Here is a 9,162-nt window from a genome sequence, read left to right on the forward strand (position 1 = left end):
ACTGACTGTTTTAAAACGTGGAAACTAATGATAATTCAATATTGACATCTTATATTATGATACTTATAACTTCAATATGATAAGATAATAATAGATTTAAATGTAATACTTTGAACTAATAACTTCAACAATTTGTAATAGTTTACTTAAGAATATTTGTTCGCCATTATTGGTAGATTTTTTGTGATACTTAGCACTGTTATTTATTAAACATCAAATTGTTACACCAAAAAATCACACAAATAAACAAATTTCATTTCATTTCAACTATAATATATAGAGGGAATATTTGTCCGTGCATTTTTATGAGGTTCACCCTGGTCAAATTCCGCCGGAAGTTAAAAATTTTCGAAATTCAAATAAACAAGATGGCCGCCATATATGTTTCAAAGCCTTCTATCACGGTAACTATTAGAGATAGGTAGGAGGTGCTGGAAGGAATGGCATAGATGGTAATAGTGGTCAACTGCCTGTGTCAAAAAATATTCAAAACGGCGATTAAAGAAAAATTTGCTTCGATCCGGCTGGAAATTGGCATGCGGGGGTGTTTATGTGTTTTTAATCATAATTTGGGGTCAAAAATTTATTTCCGCCATTTTTTAATATGGCTGCCATATAAGAGTTTTTTTTGTCAAAAGTTGCTGTCGAAAGAGACTTGACTGGCTCAAGAGACTGCTCTGATTTGGCTGAAAATTGGCATGTGAAAGTCTCTAGAAGTGCCGGATAATAATTTGTGGTTAAAATTTGTTATTCGCTATTTTCAAATATGGCCGCCATAGACGCGTTCGTTGGCGGTAAACACAAAATCGCTCTGATTCCTTTGAAAATCGCCACATGCCTCATGTCTTTAGGAGTGCTTGAATATAATTTATGATCAACATTAGTTTTTCGCCCTTTTTCAATAAGGCAAGCAAGCGCTTATAAAAATTTGCTCTAATTCGACTGAACAACATTTTGGATGAAATCCTGGACAAAGCGATGAGATTCTGTCACCCTAAGGACGTAGGGGATGAGTTACATCGGCTGTACGACGGCATGAACGAGGACCGTTTGTATGATGCTTGATTGGCATTTTTTAAAGCGAAAAAGGATCCATCAGATGACATGGTGACTTGTATTTAAAAATTTGTGGCATACTTTGAAGCAGGAGTTAGTCAAATCAGGTGAAGGTACAAATTTACCATAGTTTCTGCTAATCTGCAAGATTTTGGATAGTTTGCCGGATACATATTTCTCATTTAAAGCGAGTTGGATGCTAATGTCAAAGAAGGACAGAACAGTAGAAAGTTTAACAAGTCAGTTATATGTTCACGAGAAGGCACTGTTGAACTGACATGACGGAAAGTCTGGAGTTGAAGCTTTTACTGTGAAGATGAATAAACAGAAAAGAATTCAGAAGGTACTAAAACAGAATTTGGACACTTCGAAGGAGGAGAGCAGACGCTGCTTTATATGCAAGGAAAAAGGTAATTTAAAATTGCATTGTCCTAAGAAGAAGTCTGGAATGACAAAACCTAAGGATGTACGAACTGTGGGTATGTCTAGCATGACGCTAACTTCGGTTTTTGCTATTTCTGCTGAGAATTATCCTGAGATGTGGTATATTGATAATGGAGCAACTAGTCACGTAACGATGCAAGCAGATTTATTTGAGGATTTCAACGAATTTGGAGACATTCACACTGTTACTACGGCAGATGGAAATATTGTAAAGGCATTAGGCAAAAGAAGCATACAGTTTTCAACTGTTGTAAATGGAAAACCGAGTCAGTTTTACCTCAGAGATGTTTGGTACGTACCTGGAATTAAAAGGAATTTGTTTTCTGTGTTGGCGGCTCAAGATATGAACCCCAATAGTGTGTTTGAGTCACATGTAGAATCATGCACCATGAAGATTGGTGGTAAAATCATAGTTACAGGAAAACGTTTGAGGCATGGAGGTCTATTTACTCTGAATTGTAAAGCCTTGATACCATTGACTTACAAATAAATGGACGACGGGTCTAATACAAAAACCAGGAAAAAAATGTCCCAAGTCAACCTATTCGAAATTTAAATTGTTATGTCATCGCAGTATCGCGCTGTCCGTAGAACAAATGAAGACTAAAGCGTAGTGTCGCGCTCTGTATACGATTTTAGCGCCTTACAGGTGCGGACACTTTTTAGCGCGGACCCGACGTCCATATAATTGTAAGTCAATGCTTGATACCGATGCCTTCAAGTTATGTCACAGCTGTACAGAAAGAAGATTTGCTACAATTGTACCATGAACGTTTTGGACATCAAAACAAAAGACATGTTAGTCGTATTCTAGAATGAGAACTGGGAATAAAAACTACAGACAGTAAGGAGTTGTGTGATGGCTGTATTTTCGGAAAGGCACACCGGAAGAAATTCGGTACTAGAGAAAAAGCCACAAAACCTGGTGAAAGGTTGATGGCTGGATGGACCATTTCCAGTGTCGTATACAAAGCAAAGATATTTTTTGATCATTAAAGATGAATTTACCCGTTTTAGATTTATTTATTTGTTACAGACAAAATCTGAAGTCTATGAAAAGTTGAAACAGATGTTGGCTGATGTAAAGGCTTCTGGACATCAATTACAAGAACTTTTGAGCGACTATGGAGGTGAATTCAATAATGATAAGGTACGAAAAATATTAGCAGAATTCGGAATGAGGCAACGCCTGGTATCGCCCTATACACCAGAGCAGAATGCTTTGAGCGAACGGGAAAATCGTACGGTAGTAGAGTGCGCCCGTACAATGATGTATGCTCACGAGGAATTACCTCAAAAGTTATGCTGCGTTAGTTAAAATAGCTGTTTACATTCGGAACAGAACTGGACCGACTACTAAAGAAAGTAAATCACCTTAAGAACTATGGTTTGGTAAAAACCACAGATAAAGCACTTGAGAATAATCGGAGCGTCGTGTTATGCTCATGTTCCAAAACAGAGTCGCAAGAAATTGGACAAGAAGGCTGTCAAATGCAAGTTGCTTGGATAAGACGACGATGACTGTTACAGGCTTTGGATTGAAAAGTTAAACAAGATCATAAAATCAAGGACGTGACTTTCAATAAAAGGCCACTCGAAGGACAGAGGGACACATATCTAGAGAGTGATCAGAATATTGGCGAGATTCCTTATGAAGTTTGGAACAGATCTTCAACCTCTAAAGGACCGAATGTTATGCGACATAATGCAAAGAACGACGTTCAAGTTAGAGAAGAAGATGGTATTGTCAGTGACGGTGAAGTCAGAGAAGACAATCAGAGTCCTGAAGGTAGTAGAAATCAGATGTTTCCAATAGACCCGGATGGTCATGATTACAATGTTTTTAAAGATGCTGAAACATCTAATGAATTTAATGAATTTGGGGAGGAAAGAAATGAAGTGGTAGGAAATATGAATTCAAATGAAATTCAAGAAATTCATCGTATGGTGTTACGGAATCGCACCACTTTGAAACAACCTGAAAGACTTAAAGATCATATCATGAGTACGGAACATGGCACTGATTCTGAACCAGAAACTTACAAAGGAGCAATAAAATCTCGAAATACCAATGAATGGCGTAAAGCTATGGACAGCGAAATAAATTCGTTACAAGAAAACAAGACTTGGATAATTGTGGACCTACCGGAGAAAAGGAAATGTATACCATGTAAGTGGGTTTATCGAGTAAAGCACAACCCAAATGGTACGGTAGACAAGTTCAAGGCGCGTTTGGTTGTCAAAGGTTATTCACAAAAAAGGGGAATTGATTATGATCAAACTTTTAGTCCTGTTGCTAAACTAAGAACAGCGAAAGCGGTACTTAGCGTAGCTGCTAGTGAAAATATGGCTATTAGACAGTTTGATGTAACAACTGCGTTTTTATATGGAGATCTTGATGAAGAGATCTACATGAAGCAACCCGAAAGATGTCGACGCGTGTCTTTTAAAAAGAAGTCTTTATGGCTTAAAGCAAGCTTTGCGCTGCTGGAATAAGCGCATAATGAATTTCTTCAAGGAAATCGGATTTAAAGTAAGTGCAGCGGATCCATGCTTACTTATTGGACATTCTAAAGCTGGAAAACATATTGTCGCACTGTACGTGGATGATGGGCTACCAGCCAAGCAGGCTCAATTGAAAAGTTAGTGGAAGAATTTCTGGAGCAATTGAGTAAAGGTTTTAGAATCACAACAAAACCTGCGTCTTACTTTCTTGGTATAGAGATAGAACACGGAGAAGACCGTTTAAAGATACATCAGGCTTCCTACACAAAGAAGTTGATGAAGAGGTTTGGTATGGAGCAGTGCAAACGGGTATCAACACATATTATGAATGATGAACAAATACACGCTGAACAAAGAGACGATTCAGATATCAAACAGACATATAGGCAGATTGTTGGAGCACTAGCCTATTTGATGGTCGGAACTGTTAAAAGACTGTTAAGAGGATTTCAAAACAAATAGGTCTCTGTTGAGAGGAGATGTTAAGAAAAGTGTTACTATGACAACTAGAACCTGTTTGTTTGTTTGTTTTGTTTGAAATCTGTCAATAAAAGAAAAACTGTAAGTACTTTACAAATCTATTTATTTAAGTTTATCTAGGTTAATTAAACAAGCTTAAGCTTTCCACATCTTCTGACCACCACCAACTCCAACTGGTTATGGGCCCAGGCCCGCAAGGTAATGAGTGAAATGGAGCTTACCAAAATTCAATTAACGAAACTAGACCGCCACAATTGGGTATCATGAAAGTACCGAATGACAGCCTTGCTAAGAGGTATGGACGGGCTCATGGATATTGTGGTCGATAAAACACAAAAGCCGGCATGACCCGCAGATGGAAGCGGTGATGCAGCAAAATCTTTGTACAATAAGACACTTCGAGATTTTGTGAAGTTAGAGAGCACAGCCTTACTCTTGATAATGAACAACGTGACAGATGAGACGCTTGGTAAAGTATTCAGATTGTCTACACCAAAAGAAGTTTGGGACGAATTTCATAGATTATATGAGGGACCTATGATAGAACAGTAGACAATATTACGGGCCGATTGTATGCACACGAAAAAGCGCTCAACGCTAATGTTGTTGATGTTGCGACAAATGAAACTGCGCTTTACAAGAAGGTTAATAAAAAAGGTTGCTAAGCGGAATGATCAAAAAGACCAAGAGACAAAGAAGAAGTATAAATGTTTTATTTGTAAGGAACTTGGTCATCTCAAAAAGGATTGCCCAAAGGGTGGCAACAAGGAGAAGGAAAACCAACCTGGTAGTTCTAATATGATGTTACTAACGGTGAATTCACCAGATTCTGGCACTGATTGTGATGATTGGTATGTGGACAATGGTGCTACACATCATGTCACTATGCGAGGAGATCTATTCCAGGATTTTGAATACTTTGGTGAAACTCACACAGTTACTATGGCAGACGGAAACATGATAAAGGCTGTTGGGAAACGCAAAGTTCATGTTGAAGCCAATGTTAGAGATAAGATTGAAAGCCTTTTCTTAAGAGATGTTTGGTATGTTCCCCAGATTAGCAAAAACCATTTTCTCAGTGCTTAGTTCACAGGATAGAAATCCCACTAGCCTGTTTGAGTCAAGGGGACAAAATGTTCAATGAAGGTTAATGATGGTATTGTTTTAACAGGGAAAAGGCAAAGGTATTGTGGTCTGTATAAGATAGATTGCAAAGCCGTACGGCCTGCTGTTTCAATCAATTTAATTGAGCATGGAGATAAACTTCAATTATACCATAAAAGGTTAGGACATCAAAATAAACAGTATGTCAAGAGATTGATAGAGAGAGAACTAGAAATAAAGACGTCAGATAATGAAGAACTATGCGAAGGGTGTGTTTTTGGAAAAGCACATATTTGGTGTTCGTGAAAAAGCTACCAAGTCTGGTGAACGTATACACTCTGACGTTTATGGTCAGATAATATTTCTGGATATCGATACTTCGTATTATTCAAGGATGAGTTTACACGATACAGATATGCGTATTTCTTGAAAAATAAATCCGATGTATATAAAAATCTGAAACAAATGCTGTCTGAGGCTAAAAATGCTGGACACGTTGTCAAGGAGCTTTTAAGTGATAATGGGGAGAATACAATAATAAGAGAGTACGAGATCTACTTGAACAAAGTGGAATAAAGCAAAGGCTTATTACGCCTTACACGCCAGAACAGAATGGGTGTCGGGAAAGGAAAAACCGCACTGTAGTGGAAGCTGCAAGAGCAATGATGCACGCGCATGAAGAGTTACCTCAGAATTTGTGGGCTGAGACGGTAAATACTGCCGTTTACATTCTAAACAGGAGAGGGCCAACTACAGTGGAACACAAATCGCCTTATGAACTTTGGATTAATAAGAAGCCTCGGATAAAGCACTTGAGGATAATTGGTTCACTTTGCTTTGAGCATGTACCAAAGCAGAGTAGAAAGAAAATGCAAAAGAAAGCTACATGTTGCGTTTTAATTGGCTACAACGATGATGATGGGTATAGACTTTGGAACCTGAATAAAAATTCATTGGTAAAGTCTAGAGACGTTATATTCGATGAAAAAACTTTAAGAACTTCAATGAAATGAACCTGTAAATTATGAAAATGAAGTTGAGGTGGATCTTTCTAGAAGTTTTTCTACAGCTAATAAAATAAAAGTACAAAATGGGACCGATGAACAAAATTTGGAAGCCGATGAGGAATATCATGATGCTCAAAACATTTTGCCAGAAAAGTCTATTGAATCGGGGGGAATAATATTGTTAACGAAGCTGATACCATTGATGAAGATAACGATGACGAAGGTGATATCATTGGTGAAGATAATGCCATAGATGAAGGTATTTTAAGTCAAGATCACGTCGTTTATGAAGACATATTCCCGGATCAGATGATACTTCGTGATCGCTCTTCATTACGTGCCCCATATCGATTCAAAGACTTTATTATGAATGCTGTAATGGGATACACCGAGCCAACATCGCATAAAGAAGCAATTAGAAGCCCGGAAAAGAAACTATGGAAGGAAACCATGGACAGCGAAATTAACTTATTAAAAGAAAATGATACGTGGAAGCTTGTAAACCTACCGAAAGCAAGAAAAGCCATACCCTGCAAGTGGGTATTTCGAGCTAAAATGAACGCTGATGGCTCTGTAGATAAATATAAGGCAAGACTGGTAATTAAAGGTTTTCACCAGAAAAAGGGCATTGACTACGAACAGGAGTTTAGCCCGGTTACTAGGATGGGAACCGGTCGCTCTGTGATGAGTGTAGCAGCTAGCGAAGGAATGGCGATGCTCCAGTTTGATATTACAACTGCCTTCTTACATGGGTCTCTGGATGAAGAATTTTTTATGAAATAACCGGAAGGCTACGACGACAGTTCGAGTCGAGTTTGTCTTTTGCAGAAAAGTCTTTATGGGTTAAAGCAAGCACCGCGATGCTGGAACCGTTGTATTACAGACTTCTTCAATGAAATTGGTTTTAAGACGAGCGAAGCAGATCCATGTCTTTTGATAAAAAAAAACAGCGTTCGGAAAAGTGATCGTGGCTTTGTACGTGGATGATGGCCTGGTCGCTGGATCAAGTCAAGTTCTGCTAGACGAGTTAATTAAGGAACTCAATGGTCGGTTCCAGATAACCACAAAGCCTGTTTCTTATTTCTTAGGAATTTAGATAGAGAGCAGAGGAGATCGAATCAAAATATATCAAACTTCTTATGTACAGAAGATCTTGAGGAAATTTGGGATGGATATTTGTAAACCGGTCTCGACGCCGATTGTAAAAGACAGTACGTCAAGCAAGAAAGTGGATATGAGTTATATGATAAATAATTACAGATCAATCGTTGGAGCCTTGGCATACTTAATGGTATGCACTAGACCTGACGTTTGCATATGCTGTCAGTGTAGTATCACGGAGTTTGGACAACCAGAAAAGGCAGACGGTGTGCAACTGAAGCACATAATGCGGTATTTGCAGTACACACCAGATCTAGGTATCAGGTATAAGAAAAATTACAAACAAGGCATTTTGGAATTTTACAGCGATGCTGATCATGCGGGGGATATCAGCACTGGAAGATCCACAAGTGGGGTGCTGTGCATGTATGCGGGAGGAGCCATCCCGTGGTTAAGTCAAAGACGACATGTGTCTCAATTTCCACTACAGAGGCTGAAATTGTAGCGGCTAGCGAAACTGCTAGAGAAACTATATGGCTGTCTCGACTAATAAAGGATCTTGTTAATCTTAAGAAGATTCCGTGTTTAAGAGTTGATAACGAAGCTGCTATAAGGTTAGCAGAAAATCCTGAATTTCACCGTCGTACTAAACATATCCGGGTGCGACATTTTTTTTCTTAGAGAGCTGGCAAATAGTGGTGATCTGAACGTCGACAAGGTGACTAGTGAAGATCAGCTGGCTGATATTTTCACGAAACCACTTGCCAGACCCAGGATTAAGAGGATTTCAGAACAAATAGGTCTCTGTTGAGAGATGTTAAAAAAATAGGGTTACTATGACAACTAGAACCTGTTTGTTTGTTTTGTTTGAAATCTGTCAATAAAAGAAAAACTCTAAGTAGGTACTTTACAAATCTATTTATTTGTGTTTATCTAGGTTAATTAAGCAAGTTTAAGCTTTCCACATCTTCTAATCACCACTCAAACTCTAACTGGGACAAGGCCAGACATAGCGTATGCTGTCTGTGTGGTGTCAAGAAGCCTCGATAGCCCTACTGATGATGACTGTGTCAGGGTGAAGCGGATTATGAGATATCTGCAGTATACTTCAGATTTCGGGATCAATTATGGCAGAAATAAGAGTGTTCTGGAATGCTTCAGTGATGCAGATCATGGCGGAGACGTACGTACGGGGCGCTCAACCACAGGAGTGCTATGCATGTATGCCGGAGGAGCTATTACGTGGATGAGCAAGAAACAACAAAGTGTAGCCATTTCGACCACAGAGATGGAGATTGTAGCTGCTAGCGAAGGTGCAAGGGAGTGTGCCTGGTTAGCTCGGGTTATGGCGTCTAATTGAAGTTAAAGCTAAACCAACTTTGCAAGTTGATAACGAGGCAGCAATAAGACTAGCAGAAAACCCAGAATTTCATCGGCGTACAAAGCATATCCTAATACGTCATTT

This window comes from Hyposmocoma kahamanoa, unplaced genomic scaffold (genome assembly GCF_003589595.1).
Source record: "Hyposmocoma kahamanoa isolate Upper Pololo Valley unplaced genomic scaffold, ASM358959v1 192, whole genome shotgun sequence".
Lineage (NCBI taxonomy): Eukaryota > Metazoa > Arthropoda > Insecta > Lepidoptera > Cosmopterigidae > Hyposmocoma > Hyposmocoma kahamanoa.